At 43.1% G+C, this 21030-nt stretch overlaps 1 protein-coding gene across 13 annotated transcripts in view; it reads right to left on the bottom strand.

Annotated features, from left to right (window-relative positions):
• The window catches only part of RAI2 (retinoic acid induced 2), a 388421-nt gene that overhangs the window by 154130 nt on the left and 213261 nt on the right, over window positions 1-21030 (bottom strand). For all 13 annotated transcript variants that reach the window (XM_072817163.1, XM_072817152.1, XM_072817168.1 and 10 more), the window contains one exon: window positions 14621-14728. The gene's annotated coding sequence lies outside the window, so the exon portion shown is untranslated. The remainder of the gene's footprint in view (window positions 1-14620; window positions 14729-21030) is intronic.

Genomic DNA, 21030 nt, shown 5'->3' with positions numbered 1-21030 from the left:
AGATCGCTATTCAATTCAGTTATCGGAAAACTTTTAGATATGTTGGAATGACTTCAGTATGTTAACTTACATTTTCAACTGTAAGTTTTATGAAGTCTAAATACAGATCAAATGGGGCGCCTGGGTGGCTCAGTCGGTTAAGCATCTGCCTTCAGCTTGGGTCATGTTTCCCAGGGTCCTGGGATTAAGCCCCATGTCGGGCCCCCTACTCAGTAAGAAGTCTGCTTCTCTCTCTCCCTCCACTCCTCCTCCCTGCTTCCGCTTTCTCTCTCTCTCTCTCTCTCATAAATTAATTAAATCCTTGGGCAGCCCCGGTGGCGCAGCAGTTTGCCTTCAGCCCAGGGTGTGATCCTGGAGACCTGGGATCGAGTCCCACATCAAGCTCCCTGCATGGAGCCTGCTTCTCCCTCTGCCTGTGACTCTGCCTCTTTCTCTCTCTCTCTCTCTCTCTCTCTCTCTGATTAAATAAAAAATAAAATCTTTAAAAAAATAATTAAATCCTTAACAAAAAAGAAATAGAAAAAAATAAATACAGATCAAGTATTTCCAATGGACATTCAGTGTCTGAAATGAGATGTGTTAGAAGTATAAAGTACACACCGATTTTAAAAGACTTCATACCAAAGTAAAGAATGCAAAATATCTTCATTTCCGAAATATTTGAGTACACGTTGAAATGATGTTTTGGATATACTGGGTTTATAAAAATATATTACTAAAATTAATTTTACTTGTTTCATTTCTCATTTTTCTAATAGGGCTAGAAGAAAAATTACATATATTATGGCTTCTATTAGAACTTCAGAATACAGACTCTTGAGCCAAACAGCCTGGGTTGAAACCCCAGCTCTGCACCTAGTAACTGATGGACTCTGAGCAAGTTAGTTAACCTTTCTGTGTCACAGTTATCCATCTGTAAATAGCGTACCTACCTCATGGGGTTGTCAGGAGGCTTCAGCAAGCTCACCTATATAATGTGCTGGGTTATAGCAAGCACCGGAACATAGTAAGCACTCAATCAATGCTAGCCATTATCATTAAGGTAGAGTTGTTTATAGCCAAAGGGTCTTTGGAGCTTCAAGAGTCCTGAAGGGATGCACTGCCGAAGCAGAGAGGGAGCAGGGAAGAAAGACCTTCACTGCTTTCTCTTCCTACTCCACCTTACTGCCAGGGTCTCCCATTGCTCAGTGTCTGTGGAAGCTGGCCAGCAAGTGAGCCCAGATGATGCCATCCACAAGGCCCAGCTTCCCAGGTGCACAGCAAGGCAGAGCGAGGTGGGGCATAGATCTGGGCCAGGGGGTGGAGGGCCAAAGGAAGAGAACCAGGACACCTCACCACTCCTATAGCAACCAAAAGCCTAAAGCACCCTACTTTCCACACCCACTCCGCCCCACATCTCTGTCCCCTCCTTGATAATTCAGGACAGCCCATGTTTAGTGAATTTCCCTTAGCCTCCCCAGACCCCCTATTTCATAGCGGACTCAGCCCTTGCCATGCTCAGAGCTCTGAGCCTTCATCAGTCCTGAACTCAGCTTTTTCAGAGATTAGTCAGGATATGAAGAGATGGGCATTTTTTTGTCTTTTCACTGATTTCTTGCCTTTATTCTATAAAGGGAATGGCTGATATTTGAAGGGAAAGAGCAGGTATTCTCAGTATTATGTACACCCCACTGCAGCCCGAACTGATTGATGGAGATGAAGAGAATGATGATTAATGACCTTAGAATTATGTTTTGAGTGGTTTTCTCCCTACAGGATTCCTCCCAGTGTTCCTGATGTCTACCTAAGCTGGTCAGTCACTGTTCTCTGAAATAAATGAAGCTAGGATGGATCTCCTTTGTGTGTAGGGCAAGCATTACCTTCGTGAACCGATCACACTAGCTTTCTTCTTCTGCTGGCCATATGGTCTCTCCCCTCTGCTCAGTTTTTCCAGGGCACATGTGCAGGGAATCTAATAATGGATTCCAGCCAGCCTCTGGGCTATTATGTAAATAAGAATCCTCTAGCACTCCCCCCATACACACACTCATCCCTTTGGGAATTCCTCTAATTAATTAAGTTTAAAACACACACACGCACACACTCCTTTTCATGGTGTTAGGTGGTCTTAACACTACCCTATTTTGGGGTGTGGCTCTACTTTTAAGGATGGAAGCACATGATTTTATGACTCTGGTTGCTTAAGTGCTCAATCTCATTAAGCTCCTAAAGTCATCACCTACTCCCAGCATCTCCCAAAGGACTGTTCCCCTGCCAATATTTATGCATTTTAGTCTATTTTATTAGGTGCATACAAGTTTAGAATTGTTTTATCTTCCTGAGGAATTGAATCCTTTACAGTGATCTAGTGAGCCCTTCTAACCCTGATAATGCTTTTTATCTTAAAGTCTGTATTCCCCAATGTAGCTTTCTTTGGGTTAATAATTGCCTGGTGTGTCTTTTTTTTTTTTATTCTGTTACTTTCTGCCTTTCTGCATTCTTATGCCTTAAATGTGACTTTTGTAATGGACATATAGCTACATTTTTTAAAAATCCCATCTGATAATTTCTGCTTTTTAAATTGGCTAGTTAAGGGCAGCCCAGGTGGCTTAGCAGTTTAGCACCACCTTCAGCCCAGGTCCTGATCCAGGAAACCCAGGAGTCCCGTGTCGGGCTCCCTGCATGGAGGCTGCTTCTCCCTCTGCCTGTGCCTCTGCCTCTCTCTCTGTGTCTCTCATGAATAAATAAATAAAATCTTTAAAAAATAAATAAATAAATTAGCTAGTTAATTCACTTGCATATTCAGTGAGTAATAGCAATTATTATATTTGGACTTGGTTTGCTACCTTATTTTTTACTTGCTTTTTCTGTGATTCTTTTTCTTTCCCATTTCTTGCTATTTGAATTGTTTGTGGTTTATTGTCTGGTTTTGAGTGTATTTCTTTCCTTATTTCATTGTTCCTTTTTACTTATTTGGACTTCATCGACTCAATTATTTTTTAAAGATTTTATTTATTTATTCATGAGAGACAGAGAGAGAGAGAGAGAGAGAGAGAGAGGCAGAGACACAGACAGAGGAGAAGCAGGCTCCATGCAGGAAGCCTGATATGGGACTTGATCCCGAGACCCCAGGATCACATCCTGGGCTGAAGGCAGGTGCCAAACTGCTGAGCCACCCAGAGAACCCCATCGACTCTGTTTTTACTCACTTATGATCACCCTTGAAATTTTTATCATGTATACTCACCTTACAAAGTAAAAAATTTAATAATATTTTAACTTTCCTCTAGAAAGAGGATTGGCAAACTATGGCCCAATCAATCAAATCTGCCCACCACCTGTCTTTGTAAATAGTTTTGCTGGACCATGGGCTTCTTTCATTTATGTACCAACTATGGCTACTTTCACCCTATGATGGTAGAGTTTCATATTCATGACAGGGACTGCATGGCCTGCAAAACCTAGAATATTTGCTAGCTGCTCCTTTATAGAAAATGTTTTCCTAACACTTGTTCTCTAACAATACTCTTAAGGATCTTAAGAGATTTTTTTAAAGATCTTATTTATTTATTTGAGAGAGAGGAACAGTGCAAGTGCAGGGAAGAGCAGAGGGAGAGGGATAAGCAGACTCCGTGCTAAGCACAGGAGTGACATGGGGCTCAATGTGGGGCTTGATCTCAAAACCCTGAGATCATGACCTGAGCTGAAACCAAGAGTCAGATACTTAACCAACTGAAACGACCCAGGTGCCTCAAGGATCTTAGGAGATTTTAACTCTGATTTCCTCTCCCGACTTGCATGTGATTCTTGGCCAATATTTTATTTTTGTCATTTTTCTTAATTCTATAATTCAACATTAGTATTCCTTTTCCCAAAAAAATATTATTTGATCATATGTGTATGATTTTGCATTTTTACGTATTTGCTCATATGTATATATGGTTACATATGGTTTTTTAAAGTGTATTTTTTTTAGTAATCACTATACTCAACGTGGAGCTGGAACTCACAACCCCAAGATCAAGAGTCACATGTTCCTCCGACTGAGCCAGACAGCTACCCCCGTATATGTTGTTTTTATTGTTCGCTATTCCTTTTCACATCTCAGATCATCCTTCTGACATCATTTTCCTTCTTCCTGAGGCTCATCTTTTAGAAGATGTTCTTTTAGTGAGGATCTTTTGGTAGTAAATCCCTCCATTTTTGTGTATTTATAAACATTAATTTTACCCTCCTTCCTGAAAGATGATTTTCTGAGTACACAATTCTTTTTTTTTTTTAATTTTTATTTATTTATGATAGTCACAGAGAGAGAAAGAGAGAGGCAGAGACACAGGCAGAGGGAGAAGCAGGCTCCATGCACCGGAAGCCCGATGTGGGATTCGATCCCGGGTCTCCAGGATCGCGCCCTGGGCCAAAGGCAGGCGCCAAACCGCTGCGCCACCCAGGGATCCCTGAGTACACAATTCTAAGCTCTAAGTTATCTTCTCTTGATAATTGAAAAATATTATTCCATAGTCTTCTGATTTCCATTGCTGTTGAAGGCAACTGTTAGTCTAATTGTCATTCCTTTAAGGATGATCCATCTTTTCTCTCTGGTCCCTTTTAAGATCTCTTGGCAGTTAGTGTTCTGCAATTGAATTATGATCTGTTTAGACATGAATTTCCTCTTTTGAAAATATCCTTCTTGGTATATGTTTTGATTCCTGGATATGCATTATGTTTTCCATCAGTCGTCTAAGAGTCATGCCACTATGTCTTTAAATCTCTCTCTCTTTCTCCTCTTATTCTGAAACTCCAATCAGATTTATGTTTGACCTTCTCATTCTAGCCCCCAATCACTTGATCTCTCTCGTTCATAGTTTCTATCTCCTTCCCTCTTTGTGCTGCATTTTGGGTAATTTCTAATCCTCTCTTCAGCTGGATTTAATCTACTGTTTAAACAGTCCATTTGGGTTTTTTGTTTCAATAATTGTATTTTTATTTATTGAAGTTCTATTTAAAAAATCTTTCTAGTTATTTCTGCCAGCCTATTGTTACCTGCTCATTTGTATGACCACATCTTTTATATCATCAAACATTTCAAACATAGTTGTTCTGTATTTTCTGTAACTGAAAATTCCTATATTTCCAATCATTTTGGAGATCTGAATCTATTTTTTATAAGGTTTTATTTATTCGAGACAGAGAGAAAGAGAGAAAGCATGAGCAGGGGGAGATGCAGAGGGAGAAGCAGACTCCCTGCTGAGCCAGAAACCCGATGTGGGGCTCGATCCCAGGACCCCAAAAGCATGACCTGAGCTGAAGGGAGATGCTTAACCATCTGCACATCAAACCAAGATCTGAATCTATTGTATGTTATTTATGCTGCCTCTGGCTCAGGGTGGCTTGTCTTACTGTATTGCAAGCTGACTGTGATTTTAATCTGTGAGAACCCTGTAGGTCTAAATTAGAAGAGCTTTTTTCTGAAAAGGAGTTACTTCAGCAGAAAGTCAGAGACATCTCTGATCTAAGACCACTTCAGCCACTATAAAGATCTTGGCTTAATAAATGGGTCCTCGACCAGCATTCCTACCTCAAAGCTGGCCCATTTCTCAGTATTATTATGTGTTGCTATTGGTATCTACCCTCAGGGCATTTCCCCACTTACCTATTGCTTATAATTTAAGCCTTCCTGCTCTGGTCTGGGCCTGGATTATTTTTTTATTTTAGAAACTGCTGTTGTGGAAGCCTTTGGAAATCTCTCCAACCACTTAACCAGAAGGCATTTCATATTTTTTATCCAGGACATAGCTGCTATGCAGTGGGAAAGTCACTCAGAGTACTCATTCTACCCCCAACACACACACACACACACACACACACACACACACACCAATTGTTAAACTTCGAAACATAATGTTTAAGGTAGAAATCTGGTTGGAAAAAAATGTCCTTACTCATTGTTTTACTTACTACACCAAATATAAAGCTTTCGGGGATCCCTGGGTGGCTCAGCAGTTTAGCGCCTGCCTTCGGCCTAGGGCATAATCCTGGAGACCCAAGATTGAGTCCCACATAGGGCTCCCTGCATGGAGCCTGCTTCTCCCTCTGCCTGTTTCTCTGCCTCTCTCTCTCTCTCTGTGTCTCTCATGAATAAATAAATAAAATCTTTTTTTTAAAAAAAACTAGCTTTCTTATTTAGTCACTATTTTATCATCTCTAATGTTGAAAATAGCTATAGGCCTCAAGCAAAATGCTTGCTTCTTGTATACAAAGCTGATATTTTGGCACATGGTACCTAAAGATAGGTCCTGTACCATAAGTTAGTTTGCCTTTAGAAGTAGGCACTGATGATCTTGGCTACTTGCCTTGATCTCACATACACATGGAAACTGTTGTTACTTCAACACTACACAAAGACATTATTTAGCCTTTGTAGCTTGCTGTTTATTTGCCACAGGCTTCACAATCCCTGTTTTTGGTAAGTCATTTCTCATGACCACTCAAAGAGAAATTTGAGGGGATGCCTGGGTGGCTCAGCGGCTGAGCATCTGCCTTTGGCTCAGGGCATGATCCTGGGGTTCAGGGATCGAGTCCCACGTCAGGCTCCCTTCATGGAGCCCGCTTCTCCCTCTGCCTGTGTCTCTGCCTCTCTGTGTGTGTGTCTCTCATGAATAAATAAATAAAATCTTTAAAAAAGAGAGAGAGAAAATTGGGTGATCTATTCTAGGTCCGTCTGCCTGTCTCCCACTATCAATCTTTGTGAGATGACTCAAACCCTCCAAACCTCCATACCTTTGTCCTCTACATTCACTGAATAAGTGGATCAACTAAAGTGAAAAACTGGCTGCCACATCCTCCTCTTTCCCAACATCACTTATTTCTAAATTAGGCATCAGGAAGGGGGGCTGATCTGACATATATGAAAATGATCACCAGCACACCGATCTTTCTTTGAACTCCTGCTCTGGTGCAAGGGGAAAGGCTTTGCATCTGTTTTTTTTTTTTTTTTTTTAAGATTTTATTCATTTATTCATGACAGACAGAGAGAGAGAGGCAGAGACCCAGGCAGAGGCATGTGGGACCCGATCCCTGAACCCCAGGATCATGCCCTGAGCTGAAAGCAGAGTTTAACGCTGAGCCATTCAGGCGTCCCATGGCTTTGCATCTTGTATCAGTGATATGGACAAGCATTCTCTTTCTGAGGCTCCTCCCATTATTGGGCAAACTACTCTTTGTATTCAAAGGACCCCACAGATACAGAGAGTGTGCCATCACAGAAAGGGCAGGAAGCCTGGAAGCAGGTAGCCTTGGGAAAAGTGGGGCAGGTTGGCTGGGAAAAGTATGGGAAGCATTCTAGCCATTTTGAGATGACTATAAGGTCCCTAAGATTATGAGAGAAGAAAAGAAACTCACATTTATTGAATTCCTGTTATGGACATGGTACTTTTCTTTCTTAATAAATTATTTTTTAAAATGTCAGAAATAAGACAGAATAAGAATAATGTCCATTTACCTATTGTCTAGATTTAACAATGCGCATTTTGTCATAGTTCTGTCATCTATTTTTTATATTTAGAATTCTAGACACAATAATATTTTATCCTTAAAAACTCTTAGCCAGGATATAGGGTCCTATATCATCACAATGCCATCATTGCACCTAACAAAATTAACAATAATTTTCTAATATTATCTACCCCTTATTCTATATTAAAATTTCCCCCAATTGTCTCCCAAATGTCTTTTGCAGCTGGTTGTTCAAAGCAGAGTCCAATCATAGACCATGCACTGCATTTGGTTATTATTATATCTGAGACTCCATTAATGCAGATGGTCCTGGTAATTTTCATATCTTATCTTTTTATCTCCATAACAATCCTAAGAGGCAGTTATCATTATTTCTATTGTACAGATGCAAAAAAAATTGAGGCTAGAAAAGTAGTTAGCCCAAGATCACACTGCCAGTAAGTGTGCAGAGGACATTTCCTGCTTTTTTAGCTGCCAGGCATCCACACCTCCTCCCTATTGTGAGCAAGTTTTGTTGCACTGTGGTGTGGGGCGTCCTCCTGATGGCCAAGAGGTAGGCACATAATAGTTTATGGCTAGCCCTTGGCAAATTGGATGCCTTGGTCCAGGACTTTGAGTCTAGACTAGCACTGTCCAAAGAAATTTTCTGCAATGATGGAAATGTTCTATATCTGCACTGTACAATACAGTACCACTAACCACATGCACTAGCTACCGTATTTAACAGCACAGTTCTAGAAAGAATGATGTCAAGCTGTAGGGACATTTGAGAAAGTATACATAGCATCAGTGGCATCATTTAGAGTCTGGTAGTGATGGCAGCTCTGAGGGTTGGGTTGTTGATGGTGTTCTGGATAGATCATTTGCTCCCTTTCAGAGCTTGACCCTCGACTCAGCCTATCAAATATCTGAATCACCCAATAGTCATCCAGTAAATTCCCTTTTTGCTTAAATCTTCCAAAGTCAGTTTCTATTGTTTGAATTCAAAAGCCCATTGCCAGACACTGCTAGTTGTCACCAGATTCCTCTTTTTCCTCAGGAATAGAATCTCCATTTTTATCTGGGTGCAAGTTTTAGCTGGTTGTGGCTACATAACTAAGTTTTGGTCAGTGAGGTAGGTTTTCGTGTTCCCATAGCCTATAGTTTGTAGGACTCATCTGTCATCTTGTGTGGACACAGTGGTATTCTTTGATCCCATTAAGAGGGGCCCTATCCTTGGCCTTGACCATTAGAGAACCCCACTCTGGCTGGGCCCCTTCCTACAGGGTGAGGAGCCAGCAAGGCCAAAACCTTCTAGACCATGGTTTAGATAAAAGGAACCTTGGAATTCCCTGACCAAATGACCCAAGCTAGCTTCTAGAGATTGCATGGGCTTCTTCCCTGGGTCCCTCTTTCAAAGGGCAGATGATGTACTCAGTATGAATACGATATACTAGAGGGAAGGCCAAAGGAGTAGCTGTTTTCAGAGAGATGTGAATAGAATTTAGAGAGAGATTCCAGCCTACTGGTCCATGCACCCATGGGGCTCCTTATAGTGGGAGATGGAATAAGGGGGAAAGGAAGGGTAGCTGGGCCAAAGGCTAGTAACCCAAGCTTACTCTCCCCATGTCATTATGGTCCAGTGTGGAACTCCAGGGAATCCAGTAATTTTAAATTCAAACCTGGTCTTTCAGGTCTTACAAAAATGTATTTGTCAAGATAGAGGGATAGACATATTTTGATTAACAGTTTCTGAGCTTATTTATAACTTTTAAGTATTTGGAGATACACTCACACACATGTTTCCATTTGTACTATGGTTACAGGTCTTACAAATATGAGGGGTGAGGGGCACCTGGGTGGCTCAGTGGTTGAGCATCTGCCTTTGGCTCAGGTCCTGATCCTGGGGTCCTGGGATCGAGTCCTGCATCGGGCTCCCCGCAAGGAGCCTGCTTCTCTGTCTGCCTATGTTTCTGCCTTTCTCTCTGTGTCTCTCATGAATAAATAAAATCTTTTAAAAAAAAGCCAAATATTAGAGGTGAGCCTACTTGTGCAAAAGCTTCAATACTACTTACAACCTCTGAAACAGTAAATGTAACAGAGTTCGATGGCCTTCTTTCTGGGTTGTTCCTTCACTTTATTATTTTCATGTTCTCTCCCTACAGTTCTCTGGTTGCAATAAATCATTTGTAGGCAGGGACCTGGCTCTCTCTCTCTTTCATAGTCTCCTGGCCCGTTAGTACGAAGTGTTCTGAATACATGGGCTCTATGTCCAGGAAGTCTTAACCTAAGATGAGCATTAAAATTGTGACGGGAATGCTATAAGAATATGGAGTCCCTAGCTCCATCTTAGTAATTCTGATTCTGAAACTGGGCAAATGTTTTGTTTTGTTTTGTTTTAAGTTCGATTCTGAAGGAGAGCCACGGCTGAGATGCTCACTGCAGTGACTGGCTTAATCACTCACTCCTGCCTAGAGACTGATGTCTTCAGAGATAGAAGAACAAAGGTAAGGAGGTGAGAATGGAGTGAATTAAAAAGTCAAATCCCCTAGGCCTCTCAAGCCCTACTTCCAACCTCTAGGGTACCACATCTGCATCTCATTTCTACTGGCCTCTTGGCCTTGGATGGCTGTCATTAGCACTTCCATAGCTCAAAGCTTGCTCATGGATTTCAAAATCAGGTGATAGCTGGTGGTTCTCAAACATGTATCCATACCTCCTTACAACTTTGGGATTTTTGAGGATATACTCCTAATCTCCCACCACAGCAACTGGCATATAGTAGATATTTATGAAATGTTTATCTAAGAAAAATATCTTGCCTGAGTTCAAGGAGCATGGCGCTTGATTCTGGGAAAACATCAGGACCACTGGAGTTTAATATTCACCTCCCTTCAAAGAAATGGGCTAAGTGGGATGCCTGGCTGGCTCAACGGATAAGTGTCTGCCTTTGGCTCAGGGTGTGATCCTGGAGTTCCCAGTTCAAGTCCCGCATTGGGCTCCCTGCGGGGAGCCTGCTTCTCCCTCTGCTTGTGTCTCTGCCTCTCTCTCTCTCTCTGTGTCTTTCATGAATAAATAAATAAAATATATTTTTTAAATGGGCTGTTTTTTTTAGTTTGACCTAATGGTGAACAAATGAACTTCTTTAGTAGCCAATTAGTAGACTTGAACCACCCATATTGCCTTAAAGAAATACCTGTCAACCCCTCCTGTTTCATCTTTCATGGACATTTTAACCAAGACTTCTGATACTCATATTTTTTGTGTTCCCATTATTTAAAATATAGTCAGGTACAATAATATGCAATTATAACCTGCTTCAAGCCCTTAAGGGATCATTCATTTCATGCTGTTTTTTAAGATAAAGGTAAATTCTTTTAGAAAACCGAAAACACGTAGCAAAGCTGAAACCCAACAAACATTTAGATAACACAAAACAGGAAAACTTCAGAGCTGGGGGCCAGATGTCTTGAAGAATTTTTCTAAGGAAAAGTCTTTGAGATGAACTGTCTCTGCTGGTTTGCTGCCCAGCATTTTTTCATTGGAGCCGCTATTGCGCAAGATTGCAACAACAGTTTGATCTTTGTCTTGATCTTGGTTCTTTTTGGCCCCAATAGGTTGGGATTATTTTCAATAACTGCACTGGAAACAGCTCTGTCAAGTGCCTTCTTTGTTTCATGCCACAGATCTTGACTGAAAATAGTACAATAGCTTCGTTAGGGACTATAAAAGGCTCAGGCCAGGAATCCTCGGGAAGCCACAATAGAAAGATACCAAGGCTGTTTAGGAGAATAAAATAAGAACAACTATCTATCAATGGGTCGATTAAACATGCTCTTCCTCCTTTGCTGGAACAAGCAAGTGACTGAGCCTCACAGTTTGGGGTCTGCTTCTTGCAATAGCTTCACTGACCCCACAAAGCACTGAGCAGACTTGCCTCGAGATCATTGGACTTGATGCTTCATCTAAACCACACTGGGAGAGGAGTACCACTGCTAGGTTCCCTTAAAGGAAAATGTTAAATTGAAACCAACCCCATTGCCAGTGTTTCTCAGAATAAAAGGAGCATGCTAAGTGAGACAATTGTAAAGTATCATCTCCTCCACTCTGCTTTTTGCCAGAATATTCTATTAACTTAGCAACATTCAGAGCCTTGTCAGGATTCCATATTACAGTCCACAGACTTAATTGGGACCATACAGACAGAATGGCAAGCATGGGCTAAGTTTCCCAAGGGTTTAGATTATTGAAAAGAGTCACACAATATGCGTTGGGATTGAGGGGGCCCAGCAGGGGGGTACAAGGGGCTCAAAAGCAAGATCTACTGTATTTTGGTCTGTTTGACTTTTCTTCATATGTTAGAATTTTTTAAGATTTAGAATCTTTAGCCAGAAAAATATCTTTAACATTGATGATCCTCTTGGTTTCTTTTAATAAACTGCCTGAGACTTAGAGAAGTATAGCAACTAGATTTGAAACTGTAAGTCACAGATCCCTGGGTGGCTCAGCGGTTTAGTGTCTGCTTTTGGCCCCAGGCATGATCCCGGAGTCCTCGGATCGAGTCCCGCATCGGGCTCCCTGCAGGGAGCCTGCTTCTCCTTCTGCCTGTGTTGTGTCTCTGCCTCTCTTTCTCTCTCTCTCATGAATAAATAAATATTTATTTTCATTATTCTCATGAATAAATAAATAAATATTTATTCATGAGAAAGAGAGAGAGAGAGAGAGAGAGAGAGAGAGAGAGAGGCAGAGACACAGGCAGAGGGAGAAGCAGGGTCCATGCAGGGAACCTGATGTGGAACTCGATCCCGGGACTCCAGGATCACACCCTGGGCTGAAAGCAGGCGCTAAACTGCCAAGCCACCGGGGCTGCCCAATAAAATCTTAAAAAAAAAAACTGCAAGTCACAAAACTATCTGGGTTGTGGCTGACTCATGCCCCTTTGTTCATACTCAGCTACGAGAATATTTTTGAAAGCTAATGGTTGCCGCTGCAAAGGCTGGAATGAATGAAGGTTAACTACTCCACTGCAGCCTCAGGACGAGGTTATGGGGAAAGCAAGCCTCAGCCCATATTCTATCACCTTGCAAAAAAAAAAGGTTCACTCAAAAATGTATATAACAACCACAAAGCATGACAGTAATTCATTATAGCCAGCATCAGGCAATCAGAAATCCTCCTAAACCAATGGTTGGACAAAGGCCCACATAGGGTTCAATTCTTGGGTACTATCCCTAAGAGTACCAGCTGCGGATATCACTGGGTTCTTAAACCTCGCTCATGCAAGAATACGAAATATTGCTAAAATATTTGGACAGATCCACTTACCTTGAATTCATGCAATTTCATCAATGAGAGCTCATTTCAACCTTCATCTTGCTAATTAACAAGTCATTTATTTATTCCAATAATAAAACCTTGTTCTGACATTTGTTATGCTCATTAGCAAAAGCTAGATAATCTAGATAGCAGAAATGGGTATAGCAGCAGCCTGTGGAGGGTGGGTGCTGTGCTTGGAGTGCCCACACACCAGCCCTGGAGTATACATGATCGATCTGCATCTGGCTTATTGCTTAACCTAAATTTGCAGCATGTAATATCACTCTATAATTGGTGAGAAATTTTTAAAAGATTTATTTATTTATTTTTAGAGAGAGAGAGCACACACGTGTGTGTGAGCAAGGGGAAAGGCAGAGGGAGAGGGAAGAGGAAGAGAATCTCAAGCAGATTCTCCATTAAGGATGGAGCCTGACATGGGGGGCTCAATCCCACAACCCTTAGATAATGACCTGAGCCAAAATGAAGAGTCAGATGCTTAACCCTCTGAGCCATGCAGGTACCCCAAATTGATGGGGAATTTTAAAGTAAATTTCAGAAATTATAACAAACTGCCTAGTGGTAAAATAAGAACTCAAACCTCGTTCTTCTGGCTTCCATTCCAAAATCTTTTCTGAAGGGCTACTTGCCTATCTTTAATTAAAAAAAATCAGAAAGTTTGCTAAACATATGCCAGGCGAGATGTCAAAATATGAAATCATGCATGCCCATGAAACTGGGATTCTCTGCAACTAGTTCTTAGGAACCCTGATCAGTGTGTCCTACAACTTCTACAACGGGGTGTTTCTGAGTCCCATGGGGCCATCAGCAGACACACAGGGTGACTTCTCAGCATTATGGTGAAGGGAACTCTACAGGGAACTCGCTCTTGTCCACAAGGTGATTTTGGCTTCTTGGCTTGTCTCAGTGGACCTGTGGGGCATGATGAGATGGCCCCATAAGAGGCACTAAAGCAATACTTGTCAGGTTAAGTTGTGCTGAAAATCCTGTTGGTTTCCAGGGAACTTGGGTGAAAGGATTTTAGAAATGTCCATGGGACACTGATTTAGGCTTAGAACTGTTTGTTTTGAATCCTGCTCTAAGACTCTGTGTAGTCCTGTGATTCTTGCCCTTGGCTGCATGTTAGATCATGTGAGCAGGTGGTAAAAATTCTCAATGCCTGGTTCTATGCTAGAGCAATTAGATCAGAATCTCTGGGCTTCGGGTCCAGGCATTAGTGGTTTGTTGTTGTTTTTTTTTTTTTTTTTAAGGTTTTTAGATGATTTGAATGTGCAGCCAGGGTTGAGACCCAATTCAGTGCTTCTAAGACTGCAATTTTCAAGCCACCTGGGGATCTCGTTATAATGCAGATTCTGAGATTGTGGCTTCTAACAACCTCTCAGGTGACGATCATGCTGATGCATGCTGATGCACCGTGGACCACGCTTTGAGTGGCAAGGTCTAATCTCTTACCGCCAAAAGGTTTGGGGGGCAAAACCACTTAAGCCAAATCTGAGATGGGCCAAAATAATCCAACTCAATCCTACCGGAGGATATGAGGAATACAGCCTCAGTGTGAATATGAAGAAATCAAAACGATTAAACGCCTAAACGGTTCCTAAAAACTGAACTTTGGTTTCCCACTTGTCTTAAATGCTTAGAGTATTTTTCAACTCACAAAAATGGCATAGCTCTAGTACTAAAGAGCTAATCATCTAATGCAAAAAAAAAAAAAAAAAAAGCCATCTCCCCATCCTGATCATTATGCCCTTCGTATTTACTGATTGTCTCGGCTCTCACTGCCCCTGTAGTTGGCCTGCCACAGGGTGATACCTACCTGTGTTTGCTGTTCTTTCCACAGCTAGAGTTTATTCATTGCAGGATCCAGGGAGGGTGTGGAGGAAGCTCGTCACACAGCTGGCGGGTCTGCAAACAGCGGAGGCGGCTGGAAAGGAAAGGGCAATCTTTAAATGTAAACAAAGGAGCAGGCTGGGGCTCACTGAGTGGCCTTTTCGCTACATCTGCATAAGCAGATAGTCCCTGACATCAAGCGCAGCGGCTTGAATCTGAAAGTGCGAGAGAATTCTGCAAACTCGGAAAGCACAGAAAACCCGAGCCCCTACCCACGGAGCCCAAGGTGTGCGCCTGTGAATCATGTTATCAGCCGCGCAGCAGGACTGTGGAAAGCACTAACTATGAACAATATATAAATTACAGAGGTCATTCAATGTGCAGATCAAGTGCAATTAAAATGCAAAAGACTTTTCTTTTTACCTGACTCAGAAAAAAATGTGTGCAACACAAGGGTGCCTCAAATTGTCCAGTAGAGCGGGGGTGGCGGTGTTGGGGGGGAGAGGTGTGTATGTGGGGGGGGACCTGATTACTGGACTCAAAAAGGCTAACGTGCAATTTGTGTTCTTTTTATGTAGATTAAATGCATTGACTGCAGCTTGTACCGCTTAGATACGCAGCAGGGAGTCAAAAGCTTGGGTATCAGTCAACCACAGCCAGCAGCTAAAGCCTGGGCCAGATCTGTTATTGTGCCTCAAATGAGACACTTAATCTAATCTAATGGGAGCAAACCCCCCTGGACAAATAAAAGGGTATTACCAGCAGCAATGGCAGCTGTAATGTTAAAAAAAAAAAAAGCACCAAATATTTTTTTTTTGTGATAACATAATTAATGACTCTTCCAGCCTCCTTAAAAAATCTTGCTTCCAGCTCACAGTGGCTTGTGAAGAGTCTCAGGAGGTAAAGAGCAGGAGCAAGCAGCCGGCCTTCTCCCCCTCTCAGGAAGCCATGTGTGCTAGGTATACCACAATCAGAGAAATGTGGTGGTGTTTTTTCTCCCTGGAGCCAAATCTACACCCTCAAGTAGCAGGAAAACATCACTGGGGTTTTGATGAATTTGCCTTATTAAATCCAACAAAAGCGACGCAAGGGGTAGGAAGAAAGAAGACCGTGAAACCCAGGGCCTGGGCTCCCAGGACAGGTCCAGTAACCATCTGAGACACAATGAAACCGGAACCGAGGATCACAGAACAGATCAACAGAATGCTGAAAACTCAAGTTCATCTTGAAGGACATGAAATCCAACCTCTCCTAAACTCAGGAAGTGATTCCGTAGTGTTCCTGTTGGTTAGGGATTTTAACTCCAGAAAAAGAAAACCCTTTCTAGAAGCTCTGCCTTCAGAATGTGTTCCCTTCAATTCCCAAGTCACTGCACAAATAGACCTTTGCTTAGGTGCTCCCCAGACTTTAAAGTGCATATAAATCCCCTGGGGATCTCATTAAAATGCAGATTAAGATTCAGTATGCCCCCATGACGTGGGGCACGGCATGCTAAACTTCCAGCAAGCTCCAGGGTGATGCCAATGCTGCTGTTCTATGTGCTACGCTTGGAATAAAGCTTTGGTTATCTGACCACACCCAAAATCAAGCTGAACCCTGGTAGCTTGGTGCTAAGGCCAAGATTTCTAGATTTAGTTTCACGTGGTCCATTCTCCTTCATGATCCCAACCTTATTTTACCCCTGTTCAACCATCTAACACACAGTCTGTGGCCACCACTCCAAAAGGCCAATGCAGCTAGGGCAGTTTCCTGTACATTGGACACCCCATTACTGCAGAAGCTTCTCTAAATGGCAGACACGAAACCATTTTGCCAAATATATTCATTGTCTATTACTGTGTAACAAATCATCTTAACGCTTGGTGGCTTAAAACAATAAACACTCATTGTCTTCCAAAACTTCCATTGGTCAGAAATTCAAGAGCAGCTTGGTCAGGTGGTTCTGGCTTGGGGTCTCTCCTGAGAGTACAGTCCTGTTGGCCGAGGTGACAGCTAACAGCAGGGCCTGACTGGGACTGGCCAGTCTGTTGCTTCCGAGGCAGCAGGTTGGTGCTGAGTGTTGGTGGGAGAACTCAGATTCATTCCATGTGGGTTTCTCACCATCTGGCTGCTTGAATGTCTGTGCATGATGACCACTTCTCCCAAAGCGAGTGATCTAAGACACCAAGACAGAAGTCCCAACACACTTTAGACCTACCCTCAGAAGCCAAGCAACAGATACTTGTGCCGTGTTCTCTTGGTCACACAGACCAGCCATGAATTCACTATGAGAGGAGACTACATAAAGGTGTGGATACCAAAGGCAAGGATCACTGGAGGCTGGCTCCACACCAAATAAGCCAAAGCTCCCTACTCCCTCTGCAAAACACGCCAACTGAGGTCCATGGCCCACTGAATGCTCAGAGCCACACTCTGATACCACGCACACTTCTCTTCCCACTGTTTACACTTACTAAGAGTTGATTGTGTTTGCTCCCAAACCTGTTTAGGACAATTGTTCCCATTGTACTTGTTATTATAATTAAGTAATTTATACATGTGAATTATGAAATATGAATGCAAAAAGGAGTTGTTTTTATGAGAACAAAATTGCAATTTCGGAAGATACAATAGTAGCAGGTAGCTAAAAATGCTGTTGAATTATGTGTCTGCCAAACAATTATAAGAGAGTGAAAAATCATTTAAAAACTGGGAGGATTATGCACTAAGCTCACCTCACAAGTGTCTTAAATTCTTGCTCCACTTCCAAAACTGGAAATCAGAGACAGTGCATTTTAGATACGGCTCGTGCAAGAAGGAAAGCCTGCAACTCCCATCAGCTGATTTTTATTCAAAGAAAATGACTTGGCTGTACATCAAAAGTTTAGTGAATGAATGTTTATTTACATGTTTTAAGTTAAATAAAATGTTTATAGTTTGCACATACCATTTTTTAAAAATGATTCCTGGTTCTAATTGTTTTTTTCAATTAACCAACCAAATTCTGGTTCAGATGGATAGATGAAAGCATCCATTATAAACAGGAAGTTGCTCCTGGAAATAGCACTTTTGTTTAGAAGGAAGAGGAAGGGTGGGGGCGCCTGGGTGGCTCAGTCAGTTAAGCATCTAACTCTTGACTTCAGCTCAGGTCCTGTTCTCAGAGTTGTGAAATCGAGCCCTGAGTCACATTCCGTGCTGGGTGTGGAGCCTGCTTAAGGTTCTCTCTCTCTCCCTCTCTCTCTCTCTGCACCTCCCTCCTCTAAAAAAGAAAGAAGAAAGAAAGAAAGAAAGAAGTAGGAGGAAAGAAAGATAGAGCTAGAGAGAAGGAGGAACTTGACCATCTCGTTCTAGAAAATTCTGAGACTAGAGGATGATTTGTCTGTAACCTCAACTACTTGCTACTAACAAGGTAGAGTCACAAATGCCCTACTACACATGCCTGGAGCTTCATAATACCTTCTGGTGGCTTCTTAGAATGGTTCTTCCTAACAGTTTGGGGGCTCCTAGACCCCTATGAGAAGCCCACAAAATCAATGGACCCCCTTCCCAGAAAAACGCACTGATGGATAGTATTCCACATATAATTGTATAGACACCTCAGGTTAAGAATCCACAGTACATACCAGAAAAGAATAATCCCGATGGAAGAGAAGAGACTCGGGTGGGGGAGGAGGAAGAGGGTAGAACAGTCCAGAAGGGCAAGTCTCAGGGTGAGCAGCCCCTCTGTTAGTTCAAGTGACATAACACCGGCTACTATAACAAACAACTCTCCAAATTTAAGTGTGTTGACACATAACAGTCCTTTGTAGGTGTTCCTGGTCAGCAAGTGAGTATTGCCAGAACTCAGGCTTCTTCTACCTCGTGGCTCCGCTGTGCCAGAATCCCAGAGTCCTTTGCAGACAGCCAGCCAAAGGAGAAAGACCACAGATGCGGCTCATACACTTCTTCAAAACCCCAGCCTGGAGGTGCTGCAGATCACTTCCAGTCATATTTCACTGATGAGGACTGGTTCCAGGGCCACATCCGGAGGTGGGGCTGTAGAACGTATTCCCCGGCCGGGTAACCATTTCTTAGCAACAGCTCCAGAGGGGAACATGAGCTTTTGGTGGTCACAAAGCTCTATCTTTTCCTAGTCATTGCATGCATGTAAAATCAGGTTAAAATAAAAGGCCAGCACTGCCTGGAGAGGGAAAAGAAGTCACCAGAAGATGTTATGAAGCCCCAGGCATGTATAGTAGGGCATTTGTGGCTCTATCTTGTTAGTAGCAAGTAATTGAGGTTACAGACCAATCATCTTCTAGTCTCAGAATTTTCTAGAACCAGATGGGTCAAGTTCCTCCTTCCTCCAAGAAGGGAAGCATGCAGATAGCAGGTAAAAATGTTCACCTAAGGTAAGGGGGTGTTAATCTTGGAAGCTCTCTCCACCATGTTTTCAACTAGGGTCTTCTGATACCTTCTCCCCTTGCCCAGTTTTTAGACAAAGTTTCATATCTCGGTTCCTTGGACATTCCAGACCTTGTTCTAAACCTTAGACCGTGGTCTAACCCAGTGGTTCTCAAGGTATGACCCCCAGACCAGCAGCAGCAGCAGCAGCAAATCCTCGGGCCCCACCCCAGACCTAGTGAATCAGACACTCGACATGGGCCCCACGGTGTGTTTTAACAAGTCCTCCTGGCCACTCGGATGCAGTCAAGCGTGAGAACCGCCAGACCAATCTACCAGAAGTCTGCCCTTCACTTGCCTAAGCCTCACTCATGTGGTCTCTCAGTGGGTCCACATTAATTTTCCTCCCAGACAGAAGTGGCGTAAGCACTTCTGAAGGCACTTCAGTTTTGTTTGTTTGGGTTTTAGCTCATTTTTGTTTCCGCTGTCTCTAAGATGAGGCTGTGTTTTCAGCCCCCCTAAGAACCATACAGCAGAAAGAAACCAACCTTTTGAAAAATGAATGCTTTTGTAACCATGAAATGCACAGTCCAGTCAGGCATTTCCAGGTCTTCTTTCTCCCCAGGTGTTTCTCAGATGTCGGTTCCCTCTCAGTCGTAACGTGTGGGGAGTCCTGCTGGGTACACACGACCTGTGTGGCCCTGATCTAGCACTGCGGAGAGATTTCTCCCAGCCCAAAGATCTCCTGGATAAGCTCTCTCACTTCAATCTACTCCCTTAGATCATGGAGCTTCAAACGCTCATGTTTGCTTTCAGAGTTTATTAGAAGGAAGCCTGCTTCTTAGCATTCGGGACTTGAAGGCAACTATTTGAGACAGGAGGCCCCCGCCGCCTCACACTCCTAGCCACCCACCCCACTGGAAGCTTTCACACGTCTCCTCTTCCTTTCATCCCCGTGTATATACCTCCTCATTCTCTGCCTCTTTACTGCCTCCTCCTCTTTTCCTCTGTCTGTGCCCAGTAGGTTCTCAGATGGCGCTACTCCGCACTAGTTTTGAATCATCTGGGAGTCTGGTCTAAAATGCAGATAACCAGCTCCCACTCCAGACCCCCTGAATTGGTGTCTCAGGAGCCCAGCCCAGTAACCTGACCTTTAAACAGGTGCCACAGGGGATTCTAAGCCTCGCTGGTTCACCCACACCCGGTGCAAGGGCTCTGAGGAGCGGCGGCTCTGGAACTTCTTAGGCCTTGGGAGAGCAATCTGTTCTACGGACGGGCTCTGAGGTGGGCTGGGTGCCTTGTCTGGCTGCATTTGCTAACGGTCACCTGGCTTCTTTGTGGTCTTGGTGTTTATTCGAAGTGGCTCTGGAGAAAGGCTGATGGAAACTCTAGGGATGCTAAAGCCTACCCCTAGCCGGGCCATGCCACGTAACAGTATTACTTTCCAGTCTACCCGTTCACAGGCTAGAAAAGATGCCACAGCCCAAGTGATCATCTGATTTGTGCTATCAGTGAGACACAAAGATAATTTTTTTTTAAGTCCGGGCTCTTAACATGTGCACCTCAGTACCCCATATGAAAACAGTGATGCATTTCCACTAAACCTCAGTGTTTATCCTGCCCACTTTCGCCCCTGAACTCGGGACTAAAGAATCTCCCCAGGGTGGCCTTGGATGCCCTCCCTGTGCTTATAAGTGCCTGTAACAGATCCTGTTGTCATCCCGTACACGTCCTTCTCCCTCTACACACCCAAGGCTGCTTAGTGCAAACATCTTTAGGAGAATGTCTCTAGGAGAACATGCTTAGCAGGTGCTCAGGGCGAGATGGAAGTGCTGGAGCGTTAATGCCTCTGGAAACAGCCCTCGAACACTGACAGATGGGAGTCGGTGGAGAAATAGCCCCAGCTTTCTCATCCGCCTGGTAGGATAAGTCTGGAATGTCTCCAACACTACCCTTGAGAGTTCCCTCCCTGAGAGAGTGGGATTGATCTCCAGGAGCTCACATGCTAACTTGCTTATTGTCACATGCAGTTGT

The sequence above is a fragment of the Canis lupus genome, chromosome X, assembly GCF_048164855.1.
Source record: "Canis lupus baileyi chromosome X, mCanLup2.hap1, whole genome shotgun sequence".
Classification (NCBI taxonomy): Eukaryota; Metazoa; Chordata; class Mammalia; order Carnivora; family Canidae; genus Canis; species Canis lupus.
Note: the sequence above shows the minus strand (reverse complement) of the source record. Positions and strands in the feature narration are given on the sequence as shown.